Genomic DNA, 20,338 nt, shown 5'->3' with positions numbered 1-20,338 from the left:
GAAAAAAAAAATTAAAAAAAAAAAAAAAGAAAGAAACCGAAAAGTAATTCTGGAGCTGAAAATTACAATAACTAAAATTAAAATTCCTTAGAGGGATTTTAAGGCAGCTTTGAGAATCTAGAGGAAAGAATCAGCGAGTTTGAAGGGAGGACAGTGGAAATCATGGAATCTGAGGAACAAAAAGAAAAAAAATTGAGGAAAAATAAACAGAGCTAAGGGAACCTGGATGACACCATCAAGTGAATCAACATATACACTGTGGGAACCCCAGAAGAAGGAGAGAGAGAGAAAGGGGCAGAGAGAATACTTGAAAAAATAATGGCTGAAAACTTCCCTAATTTGATGAAGGACATGAATATAAAAACCAAAGCTCAACAAACTCCAAGGATGATGAACTCAGCAACACATATGGACACTATAGAGAACTTTCAAAAGGCAATGACAAAGACAGACTCTTGAAATCAGCAAGAGAAGTAACAGAACAGAAGATTATCAACAGATTTCTCTCAGAAACTGTGGAGGCCAGAAGTCTCCAAAATAGAAAAAGAAAAAAAAAACTGTCAACCAAGAATCTATGTGCAGCAAAATTGTCCTTCAAAAGTGAAGGAGAAATTAAGACATCCCCAGATAACTAGTACAGAGGTTAAAGCACAAAATCAGTAAAATCAATTATATCTATAGAAATCAGTCAAGAGATTCAGACAATAAAAGGATATAAAGTATAGCATCATATACACAAAATGCAGGGATGTCAAATTTTAAGGCTTTTAGAATGAATTTAAACTTAAGTGACCATCAACTTCATACAGACTTCTGTATGCATAAGATGTTATAGATGAACCTAACAGTAACCATAAATCAAAAAGCTGTAATACACAAAAAATAAAGAGAAAGGAATGCAAGCATATAACTAAAGAAAGCCATGAAATCACAAAGAAGAGAATAAAAAAAGAAAGAAACAGAGAAAAACTACAAAAACAACCACAAAACAAGTACCAAAATGGCAATAATAGATATCCATCAATAATTACTTTGACTGTCAATGAAATAAATGCTCCAATCAAAAGACATGGAATAACCGAATAAATTAAAAAGGAAGACCCATCAGGGTTCCTGGATGGCTCAGTCAGTGAAGTGTCTGACCCTGTTTTTTTCTTAATTTTTTTAGTGTTTATTTATTTTTTATAGAGAGAGAGACAGAGACAGAACACGAGCAGGGAAAGGCAGAGAGAGATGGAGACACAGAATCCAAAGCAGGTTCCAGGCCCTAAACTGTCGGCATGGAGCCACATGCAGGGCTCAAACTCACAAACTGCAAGATCATGACCTGACCCAAAGTCGGATGCTTAACCGACTGAGCCACCCAGGCGCCCCAAGTGTCTGACCATTGATCTCACCTCAGGTCTTGATCTCGGGCTCATGAGTTTAAGCCCTGCATGGGGCTCCATGCTGCACATGGAACCTACTTAATTAAAAAAAAAAAATAGCAGGACTCATCTATATGCTGCCTATAAGAGACCCACTTCAGACACAAGACACATATAGACTGAAAGTGAAGGGATGGAAAAAACATGTATCATACAAATAGAAGTGAAAAGAAAGCTATGGTAACAATACTTACATCAGAAAAAATAGACTTTAAAACAAAGACTGTAACAAGAGACAAAGAAGGACACTACTGAGTGATAAAAAGAATTCAACAAAAGAATATAATAAATTGTAAATATTTATGCACCCAACTTGAAGGCACCTAAATACAGAAAACAACTATTAACAGATATAAAGGAAGAAACTGGGGCACCTGCATGGCACAGTTATTTGAGCATCCAATGCTTATTTTTGGCTCAGGTCATGATCCTGGGGTCATGGGATCAAGGCCTGTATCAGCCTCCGTGCTAAGCGTGGAGCCTGCTTGAGATTCTCTCTCTCTCTCTCTCTCTCTCTCTCTCTCTCTCTCTCTCTCTCTTTCTCTCTCTCTCTCCCTCGCTCCCTCCCTCCCTCCCTCTCTTCTTCCCTCCCTCTCTCCCTCTATTTCTCTCTCCCCCCTTTGTCCCTTTCCCCTGCTTGAACTTGTGTGCACTCTCTCTCTCTCAAATAACAAATAAAAACATTAAAAATAAATAAAGGCAGAAATTGACACTAATAAAATAATAGTAGAGGACTTTAACACCCCATTTACAACAACGGATAGATCATCCAGACAGAAAATCAACAAGGAAATAGTGCCTTTGAATGATACTCTGAACCAGATGGACCTAACATATATTCAGAACATTCTGTCCAAAAATAGCAAAATACACATTCTTTTCAAGTGCACAAGGAATGATCTCCAGAAGAGATCACATGATAGACCAGAAAACAAGTCTCAGTAGATTTTTAAAGATTGAAATCATATCAGCATCTTTTCTGACTGCAACAATGTGCAAGAAAAAATCAGGAAAGAACACAAATACATGGGGGCTCAATAACATGCTAGTAAGCAATGAAATGGTCCACCAAGAAATCAAAGAGGAAATGAAAGAAAATATGAAGACAAATGAAAATGAAAACACAATGTTCCAAAATCTTTGGGGTGAGCAAAAGCTGTTGTAAGGGAGATAGAGCCCTACTTCAAGAAGCAAGAAAAATCTCAAATAAACACCCTAACCTTACACCTAAAGAAGCTAGAAAAAGAAGAACAAAGAAAGCCCAAAGCCAGTAAAAGGAAGGAAATAATAAAGATTATAGCAGAAATAAATGAAACTAGGGGTGCCTTGTAGCTCAGTCAGCTAAGTGCCCAACTTAAGTTCAAGTCATGATCTCGTGGTTCATGAGTTCGAGCCCGGCATTAGGCTTGCTGCTGTCAGCACGAAGCCTGCTTTGAGTCCTCTGTCCCCCACTCCCTCTGGCCCTCCTCCACTTTCTCTCTCTCTCAAAAATAAATAAATGTTAAAAAAAGAAAGAAAGAAATGAGACTAACAAAAAAACACCAGATCAATGAACCCAGGATATTATTCTTTGAAAAGATAAACAAAACTGATAAATCTTTAGCCAGATTCATCAAGAAGGAAAAAAGAAGACTCAAATAAATAAATCAGAAATGAAATAGAAGAAATAACAACTGACACCACAGAAATACAAAGGATTATAACAGAATGTTAAGAAAAATCATATGCCAACAAATTGGACAACCTATAAGAAATGGATAATTCCTAGAAGTATATAATCTTCCAAAACAAATCACAAAGAACAGAAAATTTTAACAGACCAATTACTAGCAATTAGTAGTCAAAAATTTAAAAACTACTGAATCAGTAATCAAAAAACTCCACCAAAACAAAAGTCCAGGACCAGAAGCTTTCACAGGTAAATTCTACCAAACATTTTTTTAATGTTAATTTATTTTTGAGAGAGAGACAGAGACAGAGCATGCGCAGGGGAGGGGTAGAGAGAGAGGGAGACACAGAATCTGAAGCAGGCTCCAGGCTCTGAGCTGCTAGCACAGAGCCCAATGTGGGGCTCAAACCCACAAACCACAGAGATCATGACCTGAGCTGAAGTCGGATGCTTAGCCAACTGAGTCACCCAGGCGCCCAACTACCAAACATTTAAAAAAGACTTAATACTTATTCCTCTTAAACTATTCCAAAGAAAAAAAGAAAAGGAAGGAAAGCTTCCAAATTTATTCTACAAGGCCAGCATTATACTGATAACACAACCAGACAAAAAACACTACAAAAAAAGAAAACTACAGTTCAATATCTCTGATGAACATAGCTGCAGAGGTCCTCAACAAAATATTAACAAACCAAACCAAACAATACACTACAAAAATAATTCATCACAATGAAGTGCGATTTATTCCAGGGATATAAGAGTGGTTCAATATTTGCAAATCAATCAACATGATAAATCACATTAATAAGAGAAAGAATAAAAACCAAATGATCATGGTAATAAGTGCAGAAATAGCACCTGACAGAGTATAACATCCATTCGTGATAAAATTCTCAACAAAGTAGGTTTGGAGGGAACATACCTCACCATAATAAAGACCACAGAAGAAAAACCAACAGCTAACATCATAGTCAATGGTGAAAACTGAAACCTTTTCCTCAAAGGTCAGGAACACAACAACGGTATCCATTCTCACCACTTGTATTCAACACAGTGCTAGAAGTCCTAGCTACAGCAATCAGACAAGAAAAAAATAAAAGGCATCCAAATTGGTAAGAAAGAAGCAAAAATGTTCATTATTCTCAGACAACATACTATATATAGAAAACCTAAAAATAAAAGGCCTCCAAATTGGTAAGGAAGAAGTAAAAATTTTCATTATTTGCAGAAAACATGATACTTTAAATAGAAAGCCTAAAAACTACTCCACCAAAAGACTACTAGAACTTATAAAGGAATTCAATCAAGTTACAGGATAAAAAATTAATAATATGCAGAATCCTGTTGCATTTCTATATACTAGTAATGAAATAGCAGAAAGAGAAATTAAGAAAAAAATCCTAGGGGCACCTGGGTAGCTCAGGTGGTTGAGCATCTGACTTCAGCTCAAGTCATAATTTTGTGGTTCATGAGTTCGAGCTCCGCGTCGAGCTCTGTGCTGGCAGCTCAGAGCCTGGAGCCTCCTTCAGGTTCTGTGTGTGTCTCTCTCTCTCTCTGCCTCTACCCCACTTGTGCTCATGCTCGCTCTCTCTCTCTCTCTCTCTCTCTCTCTCTCTTTCTCTCTCTCTCTCTTTCTCTCAAAAGAAACATTAAAAAAAAGAAAACAATCCCATTTACAGTTGCACCATAAAGAATAAATATCTATGAATCAACTGAAACAAGGAATGAAAGACCTGTACTCTGATAACTATAAAACAACAATGAGAGAAAGTGAAGATGACACAAATAAATGGAAAGATATTCCATGCTCATCAACTGAGAAAACCAACATGGTTAAGATGTCCACACTACCGAAGGCAAACTAAAGATTTAACGCAATCCCTATCAAAATAACAATAGCATTTTCAGAGAGAAAGAACAAACAATCCTAAAATTTGTATAGAATCACACACACAAAAACGAAAAGCCAAAGCAACTTTGAGAAAGAACAAAGCTGGAAGTATCACAATTCTATATTTCAAGTTATACTACAAAGCTGTAGTAATCAAAATAGTACAGTACTGGCACACACACAAAAAAAGGCACATAAATCAATGAGACTGAATAGAGTGCCCAGAAATAAACCCAAGCTTTTATAGTCAATTAACCTATGACAAAGGAGGCAAGAAAATACAATGGGGGGAAAAAAGTCTCTTCAACAAACGATGTTAGGAAAAATGGACAGTTGCATGCAAAAGAATAAAACTGGGCCACTTTCTCACACCATACCTAATAATAAACTCAAAATACATTTAAAAATCTAAATGTGAGGACTGAAACCATAGAAATCCTAGAAGAAAACATAGGCAGTAATTTCTTTGACATCAGCCATAGAAACATTTTTCTAGCTATGTCTCCTCAGGCAAGGAAAACAAAAGCAAAATTAAACTATTAGGACTACACCAAAATAAAAAGCTTTTGTACAGCAATGGAAACCATCAACAAAATGAAAAAGCAACCTAATGAATGGGAGAAGATATTTGCAAATGATATATATCCAATAAGAGATTAATATCCAAAATATATAAAGAACTTATACAACTCAACACCAAATAAACCCCAAAAAATCTAATTTAAAAATGGACAGGGAACCTTTCCAAAGAAGACATACAAATAGCCAAAAGACACATGAAAAGATGCTCAACATCACTAATCATCAGGGCAGTGCAAATTAAGACCACAATGAGATATCATCTGACACCTGCCAGAATCACTAAAATCAAACAAACAAAGAAACAAACAAAACAAGAAATAACAAGTGTTGACAGGATGTGGAGAAAAAGAAACTCTCATGCACTGTTGGTGGGAATGCAAACTGATGCAGCCACTGGGGAAAACAGTATGGAGGTTCCTCAAAAATCAAAAATAGAAATATGATTCAGTTAATTCTACTACTGGGTATTTATCCAAAGAAAATGAAAACACCAATTTGAAAAGATACATATACCACCATGTTTATCGCAGCATTATTTACAATAGCCAAGATTATACTCTGGTTTCTCTTCAGGTCACATAAATCTTCTGCCTTTTACAATAGCCAAGATATGGAAGCAACCCAAATGTCCATCAATAAATGAATGGAGACAGAAGATGTAGGATGTGTACATGCACACACACACACACACGTGCACACACACACACACACACACACACACACACACACACTGGAATATTACTCAGCCATTAAAAAGAATGTGATCTTGCCATTTCTAACAACATGGATGGATCTAGCGAGTATAATGCTAAGTGAAATAAGTCAGACAGAGACAGAAATACCGTATTATTTCACTCATATGTGGAATTTAAGAAACAACAAATGAACAAATAAACAAAAGGAGAGAGAAACAACAACAACAACAAACAGACTCTTAAATACAGAGAACAAATTGGTGGTTGCCAGGGGAGAGGTTGGTGAAGTAGAAAACGGAGATTAAGAGTACACTCATCTTTATGAGCACCAAGAAATGAAGAGAATTATTGAATCATTATATTGTACACCTGAAATTAATAGCACACCATAGGGTAAGTATACTTCAGTTAAAAATGTCTTTAATCATTTGCAGCAAAGTGGATGGAACTGGAAGGTATTATGCTGAGTGACATAAGTCAGTCAGAGAAGGACAGATAGCATATGTTTTCACTCCTATGTGGTTCTTGAGAAGCTTAACAGAACACCATGGGGGAAGGGAAAGGGAAAAAAAAATAGTTACAAACAGGGAGAGAGGCAAACCACAAGAGACTCTTAAATACAGAGAACAAACTGAAGGTGGATGGGGATGGGGGAGAGGGAAAATGGGTAATGGGCATTGAGGAGGGCACTTGTTGCGATGAGCACTGGGTGTTGTATGTAAGCCAAGTTGAAATAAATTATATTTTGAAAATAATAAAAAAAATGTTTTTAATCAATGAAAAGAATTGTCACTACAAAGAATCATAATAAGGCTGGTTTTTCTAGTATTTTAATTAGAAAATATGTGTTGTAAATCAATATTCTGACTTTTTAAAAACTCTAAATGCAGAGCATATTTATAACAAACTGAGCTTACATTTCTACCTCTAAATATGATCTGGCAAAGTACTGATTTAAGCATTATTTATATTTCAAAGATTCACACATAAACTCATTATTTTGCTCCAGAATTTATATCAGCCTTATATGGGTAGGGAGATATACCTTTGTTTTTGCATATGTGCTATTTATTATCTTCTCTCAAATAAAATATTTGTGATTATATCAAGAATGAAAGTTAACTAAAAATAAGGTACTAAGTATGAAGAATTTTTTTCCAATTATTTCTTATTGTGGTAAAATACACATAACATTCGCTATTTTAAATGTACTTTTCAATGGCATTAAGCACATTCATATTGTTATACAACTATCACAACCTTCTACCGCCAGAACTTTTTCCATCTTATAAAACTGAAACTCTGTATCCATTAAATAGCTTCCCCATTCCTCCCATCCCTCAGCCCATGACAACCATAATTCTGTTTTCTGTCTCTATGATTTTGACTACTCAAAGTACTTCATTTAAATGCAATCATACAGTTTAAAAAAAAAATCTTCTCTGACCACAATAGGCTGAAGTTAGAAATCAATAACAGAAGCAAAACTGGAAAATTCATAAATCTGTGGAACTAAATAGCACACTCTTAAATAACCAATGAATCAGAGAAAAAATCACAGGGGAAATTAGAAAATACTAGAGATGAATAAAAATGAAAATACAACATGCCATAACATGTAAAAAGTGAAAGCAGTACTAAAGGGGAAATTTTTTTTGAATGTTTATTTATATTTAAGAGAGAGACTGTGCAAGTGGGGAAGGGGAAGAGAGAGAGGGAGACAGAATCTGAAGGCTCTAGGCTCCAAACTGTCAGCACAGAGCCCGACGCAGGGCTCGAACTCACAAACCGCGACATCATGAGCCAAAGTCGAACACTTAACTGACTGAGCCACCCAGGTGCCCCAAAGGGAAATGGATAACTTTAAATGCTTATCTTAAAAAAACACACACAAGAAAAATCTCAAATCATCAGTCAAACTCTATAACCTAAGGAACTAAAAAAAGAAGAGCAAACTGAGCCCAGAAGGAGCCAGCAGAAGAAAGGAAATAATAAAGATTAGAGCAGAGTTCAATGAAATAGAGAATAGGAAGAAAAAAAAAACAGAAAATGAAACCAGAAGTTGGATCTTTGAAAATATCAACACAACTGACAAACCTTCTAGATGCACTAAGGAAAAAGGAGAGAAAACTGACATTACCAAAATGAGAAATGGAAGTGGAGACATTACTATTGATTCTACAGAAATAAAAGGTATTATAAGAGAATACAATGAACAGGTGTATGCCCACAGAGTGGATAACTGAGATGACATGGATAAATTCCTAGAAACATAAAACCTATCAAGACTAAATCATGAAGAAATGGAAAACATAAATAGACCTATACCTTTTAAGGATTTTGAATCAGTAATCAAAACCTCCCAAAGAGGAAAAGCCCAGAACCTAAAAAGCTCTGGTCTTCACTGGTGAATTCTACCAATTTTTTTTAAGTAAGCTCTATGCCCATCAATGTGGGGCTTGAACTCACAACCCTGAGATCAAGAGTTACATGCTCTAGCAACTGAGCAAGCCAGGCACCCCAAATTCTACCAAACATTTAAAAAAGAACTAACACCAATCCTTCTCAAACTTTAAAATTTAAAGATGAGGGAACACTTTCTAACTTATTCTATGAAGCCAGGACTACCCTGATACCAAAGCCAGACAAATACACTACGAGAAAAGAAAACTACAGACTAATATCCTTTATCAACACTGATGCAAAAATCTTCCACAAAATACTAGCAAACCAAAATCAGCAGCATATTAAAAGGATTAAACAGCATGGCCAAGTGGGATTTATCCTTAAAATGCAAGGATGCTTCAGCTACATCAGTGTAATTTACCACATCAATAGAATGTAGAGGAAAAAAAATCACATGATCATCTTAACTGATGCATAAAAACAATTTGACAAAATTCAACACCCTTTCATGAAAAAAAAATCAACAAAATATGAGAAGGAAACCACATTACAATAATAAAAGTCATAAATGAAAAGTCCACAGCAAACATCAAACTCACTGGTAAAAGACTCAAAGTATTTCCTCTGAGGATGCCCATTTTCATCACTTCTATTCAACATACTGGAAGTTCCAGCCAGAGCTATCGGGCAAGAAAAAGAAATAAAAGGCATGCAAATCAGAAAGAAGACATAAAACTATTTCTGTTTACATATAATATGATCTTATACATGCAACACTTAAACTCCCACACACACAAACAATGTTAAAACTAATAAATGAATTCAGTAAAGTAGCAGGAAGGTCAACACACAAAAATCAGTTGCATTTCTATACATAAAGAATAAGCAATCTAGAAAAAAATTATAAAAGAATTCCACTTACAATAACATCAAAAAGAATAAAATACTTAGAAATTGCCTTAGCCAAAGCGGTCAAAGAGTGCTACAATGAAAAATACACAACATTGCTGAAAGAAATTAGAGTAGATATAAGTAATTGCAAACTAATCTCCTCTTCAGGGACTACAGGACTTAACATTGTCCACATGTCAACAGTACCCAAACCAATCGACAGATCCAATGCAATACCTATCAAAAATCTCAATTACATTTTTTGCGAAAAAAGACTCATGCTAAAATTCATATGAAATCTCAAGAGACCCTAAAACAGCCAAAACAATCTTGAAAAAAGAACAAAATTAGAGAGCTCACATCCCCTGATTTCAAAACTTACTACAAAGCCGTGGTAACCAAACCAGTGTGATAGTGGCATAAAAAACAGACACATAGACCAACAGAAGAGAAAGCCTAGAAATAAGCTCTCACATATATGGTCTAATGATTTTTGAAATGGGTACCAACACCATTCGTTGAGGAAAGGCAGTCTTTTCAACAATGATGCTGGGGAAACTAGATATCCATCTGAAAAAGAATAAATTTGGACCATTACCTAACACCATACATAAAACTAACTCAAAATGAATGAAAGACATAAATTTAAGGGCTAACTATAAAAACCTTAGAAAACATATGACAAAAACTTCACAACATTGGACTGACAATGATTTCTTGGATACAGTGCAAAGGACACAAGCAAAAAAGGAAAATAGAAAAATTAGACTTCATAAAAATATAAAAATTTTATGCATCAATAGACAATAGACAATATCAACAGAGTGAAATGGTAACCCACAGAATGGGAGAAAATATTTACAAATAATGTACCTGATAAGGGAGTAATATCCAGAATATTTAGAAAATTCGGAAAATCAACAACATAAAAACAATCTGGCTTCGGGGCGCCTGGGTGGCTCAGTCGGTTGGGCGTCCGACTTCAGCCAGGTCACGATCTCGCGGTCCATGAGTTCGAGCCCCGCATCAGGCTCTGGGCTGATGGCTCGGAGCCTGGAGCCTGCTTCCGATTCTGTGTCTCCCTCTCTCTGACCCTCCCCCGTTCATGCTCTGTCTCTCTCTGTCTCAAAAATAAACAAACGTTAAAAAAAAAAAAAATCAAAAAAAAAAAAAAAAACAATCTGGCTTCAAAATGAGCAACAGAGGTGAATACACATTCCCCCAGAGAAAATAAGTGGCCAATTAAGCACATGAAAAGGTGCTCAATATCACTAATCTTTAGGAAAATGCAAATCAAAACTACAATGAAGTACAACCTCACACCCATTGGGATGGCTACTCTCAAACAAAATAACCAGAGTTGACAAGGACAAGGAGACACTGGAATTCCTGTGCACTGCTAATAGGAATGTAAAATGATACAGTGTCTGTGGAAAACATTTTAAAATATTTTAAGATAGAATTACCATATAATCAAGCAATTCCGTTTCTGCATATATGCCCCCAAAGTATTGAAAGCAGAATCTCAAAGAGATATTTGTACACCCATGTTCACAGCAGCATTATGCACAGTAACTAAAACATGACAGCAACTCAAGTGTCCACTGATAGGTGAATGGATAGGCAAGTGTGGTCTATGCATACAATGGGTTACTGTTCAGCCTTTACAGGGAAGAAAATTCCAACATTTGCTACAACACTGGATGAACCTTACGGATGTTACAATAAATGAAATAGTCCAGTAACAGAAAAAGACAAACACTGTATGGTTCCATTTATATGAGCCACTTAGCACAGTCAAAATTATAGAGGCCAGGAAGTGGAATGGTGGTTGCCAGGGACTTGGGGGGAGAGATGAATCGGGAGGCACTGTTTAATGAGTACAGAGTTCCAAGATGTTTCAAGATGATGAAATCTCCAAGTTGCGAGAGTTTTACAAGATGAAAGAGTTACACAGACTGATGGTGATTATGGTTTGCACAACATTATGAATGTATTTAGTGCCACTTAACTATGCACCTAAAAATAGTTAAGATGGTCAACTGTATGTGTATTTTGCCACAGGGGGGAAAAAAAGAAAAAATAGAAAAAAAGAAGAAAAAAAATCCTAGGTCTTTAAAGCACAGGTACTTCCAGAACCATGGTGGGTCACCAAGTAGTTTCTACTCCTATGGCTTCTTCTTTCACAGCCCAGATTTGAAAACTGCCACATTGTCTGGTAGTAGTTTCCTCTCACTTCTATACTATGCAAATCAAAAGGGTTGGCAATGTTAGCTTTTATGTGAGGCAATATAGCAATCAGGGAGTTTGTAATAAGTGGGTGAGCCTTGTCTAGAAACTAGATGTCCTCTTTTCCCTCTATTCCCTGAAGTCTCCTGCTGAGCATCCCTTCTAATTCCACTGGGTAACCCTATTTCCTGCTGGACTCTGTAGTCTCCAAGAGGGCACTGCTGTCACTACCATTAAGCCCAAAATGGCTACTAGAGTATGGCAGAAACAGTTGTACCACCAAATAGTCCAGCTTATTTCCCACATTTTCCAGCCCTTTTGCCATTAGGCAGCTATGTGACAAGTGCTGGCCAAGGGACTGTAGATAGAAAGTATGTGTGTCACTTCTAAGCCAGGACACACAAAATCCAACACGGAACCCTCCACGAGTCTCTCCCTCTAACAGAAACAAAAAACAAAAGTCATGTGCTCCAGATAGTACAACCACAAAATAGTACAGCCTTCATTAGTCTGACTTCCCAGTGACTGAGGTAATGGAACCCTCACCAACCAGCACTGAACATACAGAATGAGTAAGAAATAAACTGTTGTGTCCACCAAAAAAAATTTTAGAACTGATACATGAATTCAGTGAAGTCGCAGGATACAAAATCAATGTACAGAAATCTGTTGTATTTCTATATACCAATAATGAAGCAACAGAAAGAGAAGTCAAGGAATCAATCCTGTTTACAATGGTACCAAAAATCATAAGATACCTAGGAACAAACCTAACCAAGAGGTAAACGATCTGTACTCTAAAAACTGTAGAAAGCTTATGAAAGAAACTGAAGAAGACACAAAGAAATGGAAAAACATCCCACGCTCATGGGTTAGAAGAGCATATATTTAAAATGCCTATACTACCCAAAGCAATCTATACATTTAATGTAATCCCTATCAAAACACCAACAGCATTTTTCACAGAGCTAGAACACACAACCCTAAAATTTGTGTGGAACTGCAAAAGACCCCGAATAGCCAAAGCAATCCTGAAAAAGAAAAGCACAGGCATACAGATCAATGGAACAAAATAGAAAACTCAGAAATGGACCCACATCTGTATGGTCAACTAATCTTTGATAAAGCAGGAAACAATAACAAATGGTATTGAGAAAACTGAACAGCAACACGCAAAAGAATAACATACACAAAAATAAATTCAAAATGGATCAAAGACCTAAATGTGAGACAAGAAACCATCAAAATCCTAGAGGAAAACACAGGCAGCAACCTCTGTGACTTCGGCTATAGTAACTTCTTACTAGATACATCCCTGGAAGCAAGGGAAACAACAGCAAAAATGAACTATTGGGACTTCATCAAGATAAGAAAAAAAACAAACTTCTGCACAGTGAAGGAAAAAAGAAAAAAAAAGGCAACCTTTGGAATGGGAGAAGATATTTGCAAATAACATCTGATAAAGGGTTAGCATCCAAAATCGATAAATAATTTATCAAACTCAACATCCAAAAAAACAAATAATCCAGTTGAGAAATGGACAGAAGACATAAATATACAATTTGCCAAAGAAAACACACAGATGGCTAAAAGACATGAAAAGATGCTCAACAACACTCATCATCAGGGAAATACAAATCAAAATTGTGATGAGATACCACCTCACACCTGTCAGATGGCTAACATGAACAACACAAGAAACAACAGGTGTTGACGAGAATGTGGAGAAGGGAAAGCCCTCTGGCACTGCTGGTGGGAATGCAAACTGGTGCGGCCACTCTGGAAAACAGTATGGTGGTTCCTCAAAACTTAAAATTAGAACTACCCTATGATCTAGCATTTGTACTACTAGGTATCTACCCCAAGGATACAAAAAGACAGATTCAAAGGGATATGTACACCCCGATGTTTATAGCAGTATTATCAACAATAGCCAAATTATTGAAAGAGCCAGAAAGAGCCTACATGTCCCTTGACTGATGAATGGATAAAGAAGATGTGGTATATATATACAGTGGAATGTGACTCATCCATAAAAAAAGAATGAAATCTTGCCATTTGCAATGACGAAGATGGAGCTAGAGTGTATTATGCTACACAAAATAAGTCAGCCAGAAAAAGACAAATATCATGATTTCATTCATATGTGGAATTTAAGAAATGAAACAGATAAACAAAGGTGGGAAAAGAGAGAGGCAATCCATAAAACAGACTCATAACTATGGAGAACAAACTGAGGACTGATGGAGGGGGAGGTGGGTGGAAGACGGGCTAAATGGGTGATGGGTATTAAGGAGGGCACTTGTTGCGATGAGCACTGAGTGTTGCATGTGAGTGATAAATCACAAAATTCTACTGCTGAAATTAATATTACACTACATGTTAACTAACAAGAATTTAAATAAAAACTTGAAATTAAAAAAATAAACTACCAGTCAGGAAAATTTAAAAAAAAAAGCAAATAGACTATTATGCTATCAAGCTACTGGGACTCCATACTTGATGGTTACTGAATCATAACCTGGCCCATTCTTACTACTGGACATAGTTGTTAATGAAATCATCCTTCTAGTTTTTATCTATAGCCAACTGTCTGCATAGAAATCAGACATGAGACAAATAGGAGCAATATACACTTTGCTGTTTTCAGACTTGCCCCTAATGGATTCACTTCCAGGGAACACTACATGCAAATAACCTTCTAGCTATCTGTTTGACCAATTCATCAAACATCAGAAGTCTATAGAAGATACAGCTTAGGCTCATGCTGAATGAGTCACCTGCATGTCACCCTAATCCCAAGCATGGCACACATTCAGTAGTAGGTAAAAATGTAATGTGGTGAAAAACTAGGCCAAAGACCTGAATAGACACCTCACCAGAGGAAAATGTAACAAATGGCAAATAAGCATATGAAAAGATGTTCAATACTGTATGTCATCAGGGAACTGCAAATTAGAACACCAAGGAGATACCACTACATACCTATTAGAACGGCCAAAATCCAAACACTGACATCAAATGCTGACAAAGATGTGGAGCAGCAGAAGGTTTCATTCATTGCTGGTGGGAACACAAAATGGCTACACTTTGGCAATTCCTTACAAAACTAAACATACTTTTAACATATGGTCCAGCAATCATGCTGCATGATATTCACCAAAAAGACTGAAAACTTCTATCTACACAAATACCTACACACAGATTTTTATAGCAGCTTTATTCATAATTGCCAAAACTAGAAAGCAACGAAGATACCCTTCAGTAAGCGAACGAAGAAATGAACTGTGATACATCCAGACAATGGGATATTGTTCAGTGCTAAAAAGACATGAGCAATCAAGCCACTAAAAGACATGGAGTAAACTTAAATGCACATTCCTAAGTGAAAGACGCCAATCTGAAAAGGGTACATACTATCTGACTCCAAACATAAATTCTGGAAAAGTGTAAACTGTCGAGGCAGTAGAAAGATCAAGGGTTAGGTGGAAGGGAGGAATGAATAGGCAGAGCAAAGGATTTTTAGGGCAATGAAACTATTCTGTATTACATTATAATTGTGTTGTCCACACCGATACAATATATACCCCCGAGAATAAACCCTAATGTAAACGGTGGACTTTAAGTGATGATGATATGTCAATACAGGTTCATCAGTTGTAACTAATGTACTGCTCTGGTAGGGGATGTTGATAGTGGGAAAGGTTGTACATAAGTGGAAGCAGGGGATTAATGCGAAGTCCCTATGCCTTCTGCTCAATTTTGCAGTGAATTTAAAATTGCTCTAGAAAATAAAGTCTATAAAAAATAAAAAATACACCCATCCAGAAAAGAGGCAAATGCAGACAGCAAATTAAAAAATCTTTTCTCCCAAAAATAGAGTTTTAATTAAAAATTAATTTGAGTATACATAACAGTATTATATCAGTTTCAGGTGTATAATATAATGATTTAACAATTCTAAACGTTACTCAGTGCTCTTCATGATAAATGTACTCTTTTTTTCCTTCAAATTTTTATTTAAATTCTAGTTAGTTAACATACAGTGCAATACTGGTTTCAGGAGAATTCAGTGGTTCATCACTTACATACAACCCCCACTGCTCATCCCAACGAGTGCCCTCCTTAATACCCATCACCCACCCACCTCCCTCCAGCAACCCTCAGTTTGTTCTCTATCATTTAGAGTCTCTTACGGTTTGTTTCCCTCTCTGTTTCCCCTTCTCATATGTTCATGTGTTTTGTTTCTTAAACTGCACATAAGTGAAATCATGTGGTATTTGTCTTTCTCTAACTTATTTTGCCTAGCATAATACACTCTAGTTCCATCCATGTCATTACAAATGACAAGATTTCATTCTTTTTTATGGATGAATGATATTCCATCGCGCGCGCGCGCGCACACACACACACACACACACACACACACACCCCATACCTTCTTTATCCGTTCATCAGTCAAAGGACATTTGGGCTCTTTCTATAATTTGGCTATAACTGATAATGCTGCTATGAACATCGGGTTGGAGGTACCCCTTCGAATCTGTGTTTTTGTATCCTTTGGGTAAAACCTAGCAGGACAATTGCCGGATCATAGGGTAGTTCTATTTTTAAGTTTTGAGGAAACTCCATACTATTTTCCAGAGTGGCTGCACCAGTTTGTGTTCCCACCAACAGTGCAAGCATCCTCACCAACACCTACCGCTTCCTGTGTTGTTAATTTTAGCCATCTGACAGGTGTGAGGTGGTATCTCATCATGGTTTTCATTTGCAGTTCCCTGATGATGAGTGACGCTGAGCAACTTTTATGGTCTCTTAACCATCTGTATGTTTTCTTTGGAAAAATGTCTATTTGTCTTGTGTCCATTTCTTAACTGGATAATTTGTTTTCTGATATTGAGTTTGGTAATTTCTTTATAGATCTTGGATACTAACCCTTTATCAGATATCCCGTTTGCAAATACATTTTCTTAATCCCCTTCACTTATTTTATCCATCCCCCACTCCCCTCCTTTCTGGTAGCCACCAGTTTGTTCTCTATAGTTAAGAGTCTGGTTTTTTTGGGGTTGTCTCTTTTGAAAACATCTAACTCTTAGTAATTATATGGGTGAGAATAGTAGTGGTGGTGTTGTTCTGAACCTGCTGTACTTATTAAAAAATCTATAGTGCCAAATTTTTTTAACTTTTTTTAACGTTTATTTTTCAAAGACAGAGCACAAGCAGGGGAGGAGCAGAGAGAGAGGGAGACACAGAATCCAAAACAAGCTCCAGGCTCTGAGCTGTCAGCACAGAGACCAATGCAGGGCTCCAACTCACAAACCGTGAGTTCATGACCTGAGCCAAAGTCAGAAGCTTAACTGACTGAGCCACCCAGGGGCCCCTATAGTACCAAATTTGAACTGAAAGTATCAAAATGAACTCATGAGATATTTTATCTTTAAAAATACATGGATATTTCCTCACTCTGTCCACCGACAAGGCCTAGAAACAATGACCAACACAGTAGTAATGCATGTACTCTGTGTCTAGATTGAGGTTCTGAAATACCATTTCCTACTAAAAAAGGAAGAAAAAAAAAGCAGGGATTCTTGAAGAAATGGCAGACTCCAGGTCCAAGGCAGGAAAGGTACAAGATGGGCCTAGAATATCTTGCCACTAGGTAGCAAGGAAACCATCAAAGACCACTAGGTCCTGACAAAGCCTTCAAGTGCCAATGGAAGAAAGTTTCATTGACAGAAGATGGGATGGACTGAGCTGCAATAATTATTACAGTTGCTTGAAACCCATCTAGTATGTTGAATACATGCACAGATTCATGGAAACCTGCACTCATGATAAATAAAATTAAAAGTCATCTTTGGATGATGATAGGAAACATTGACAACTAGTAAATAAAAGGAAATAATGAAGCATTTACTTTACCATTCCTATCTGAATTGTACCCCTGATTAAACAAATAGATGAGGAAAAGTGTCTTTTTTATAGACATATTCTGGGGCACCTGGGTGGTTCAGTTGGTTGGGCATCCGACTTCAGCTCAGGTCATGGTCTCACGGTTTGTTCCTGGTGTATCACACAGCATCTCGCCAAAAGGACTGAGCATGAGTTTGAAACCTCAAAATCCAGCTGTCCCTTTGCAGGAAACACAGAGGACAGAGGAACTTGCTGAACATCATCGGGAGTGTGCAGCCAGCAACAACTACGCTGAAGGAAACTCGGCAGGTCAAATGCCCCGGTTTTTCAACAGATCGTTTAAATGGGATGAGAGAAGTTTGGAAAGGAAAACTGTAGGTTTAAAAAGATTTCAAAGATACATCAAAGGTTTTTTAAATGGCCAAAACTAAACTGTAATTATGCTACTTTGGGAGTAATACCTCCCAATCTATAAAAAACAAAAATAGAAGGAAGTGATCTAGAGAAGTAAGTATAGTGGTTACTTTCAGGGGCTGAGAGGCTGTCGTGACCATGACAGGGCACCTGGAGGGCTTGTGGCTTGGGTGACAAAGTTCTCTTTCTTTATCTGGGTGACGGTTAAATAGGTGCTTGCCCTGTAAGAATCCACTAAGTCCTGCACTTGTTTTGTATGGTTTTCAGTATTTGTGTTTTACTTTACAATTTTATGTTTTTTCATCATAATAAGTGTACTCTTTAATCCCCATCACCTATTTCACCTACCCTCCACCCACCTTCCTTCTGGTAACCGTGTTTGTTCTCTACAGTTAAGAGTCTATTTCTTGCTTTGTCTCACTTGGGTTTTTTTCTTTGCTTATTTGTTTTGTTTCTTAAATTCCACATGAGTGAGATCATATGACGTTTGTCTTCCACTGACTGACTTATTTTGCTTCACATAATATGCTCTAGCTCTGTCCTCTTTGTTGCAATTGGCAAGACTTCATTCTTTTTGTTCCTTCTTTTTGATGGCTGAGTAATAGTCCATTATATATACACACACATACATATATATATACACATACATATATACATATGTACACACACACACACACACATCTTCTTTATCCATGCATCAATCGACAGACACTTGGGCTGCATCCATATCTTGGCTACTGTGAGTAATGCTAGTATAAACAGAGGTGTGTGTATCCCTTTGAGTTAGCATTTTTGCATTCTTTAGGTAAATACCCAGTAGTGTGATTTTTGGATCATAGGGTAGTTCTATTTTTAACTTTCTGAGGAATCTCCTACTGTCTTCCACAGTGGCTGCACCACTTTGCATTCCCACCAACAATGTAAGAGGATTCCTATTTCTCCACATCTTCATCAACACTTGTTGTTTCTTGTGTTGTTGATTTTAGCCATTCTTACAGGTGTAAGGTGATATCCCGTCATGATTTTGATTTGTATTTCCCTGATGGTGAGTGATGGTATTTACGTAGCTGTTGACCATCTGAAGGTTTTCTTTGGAAAATTATTTTATATTTTTTAAAGCTTTAATTAAACACACACATGCACCCCAAATGAGCTCAGGTATCTAGAAAAGGCTTTCTAGAGGTAGGAAATCTTGAACTGGGTCTTAAAAGGCAGAGAAGGAGGGGCACCTGTGTGGCTCAGTCAATTAAGAGTCCAACTCTTGATTTCAGCTGAGGTGATGATCTCACAGTTCTTAAGATAAAGCCCCACATCAGGCTCTGTGATGACAGCGTGGAGCTTGCTCGGGATTCTCTCTCCCTCTCTCTCTACCCCTCCCCCATTCACATGCATGCACTCTCTGGCTCTTTCTCTCTCAGAATAAATAAATGAACTTAAAAAAAAAAGCAGGGCAAATGAAAGTTGGAAATAAAAATCTAATTAGCTTAGAGGAAAATAATTCTCCAGAAACCCTGCTTGAGCTCCTCATCCATTTGGAGGAGCATCTCAAATCCCTCAGGCCCAAGCCAAGCAAGCTCAGAACACCCATAATCCTCCTCTCCTAAATTCTGCCCATTTTTCACTGTCCCACATGGGTTCTTATTGTGCCAAGTAACAAACACTTCCCTCCCCATGTTCTCCTTGACTTAGGCATAAACCCCACCCAGAGAGGCACATACACCAGCAATGGCCAACTATCTTTAAAAGCTGAAGAAGACAAACCCTGGACCCTAGAATTAATAGCCCCCTCGCACTCTGAGGGTGTGCTGTTTGACATGATAAGCCACTGGGGACTTGGAGCTAAACCATGAGGCCAGCTCTTGCTCTCTTTCAACAGCCCCCCCCCCCCAAAAAAGAAAAAATCACTGACCCAGCACAGTGGTGTCCAGATTAGAAATCAGATCCCGCAGTGATTAGAGGAGACGCCACTTGAGAAAGGCTGGCGCAAAGCTGATAAGCACAAAGTATTTTTGGAATTATCGTGTTGTTTTAAAAATGGTTGTGTTTTTATTTCACATTTTTTGTTGCTTCTGGTCCAATTTTCATTGGGGGTTGAATATTTCCTTGGATTTTCTGGTTCGTTGTCTACAGGGACAAGAAGTCTTCCTTCAGGAAACCATTCTTAATCTCAGTTCAGCTCTATTTTCCGTCTCTAAGAGCATTCAGTGCAGCTTAGAGCCAG

Source organism: Prionailurus viverrinus, chromosome F1 (assembly GCF_022837055.1).
Source record: "Prionailurus viverrinus isolate Anna chromosome F1, UM_Priviv_1.0, whole genome shotgun sequence".
Taxonomy (NCBI): domain Eukaryota; kingdom Metazoa; phylum Chordata; class Mammalia; order Carnivora; family Felidae; genus Prionailurus; species Prionailurus viverrinus.
Note: the sequence above shows the minus strand (reverse complement) of the source record.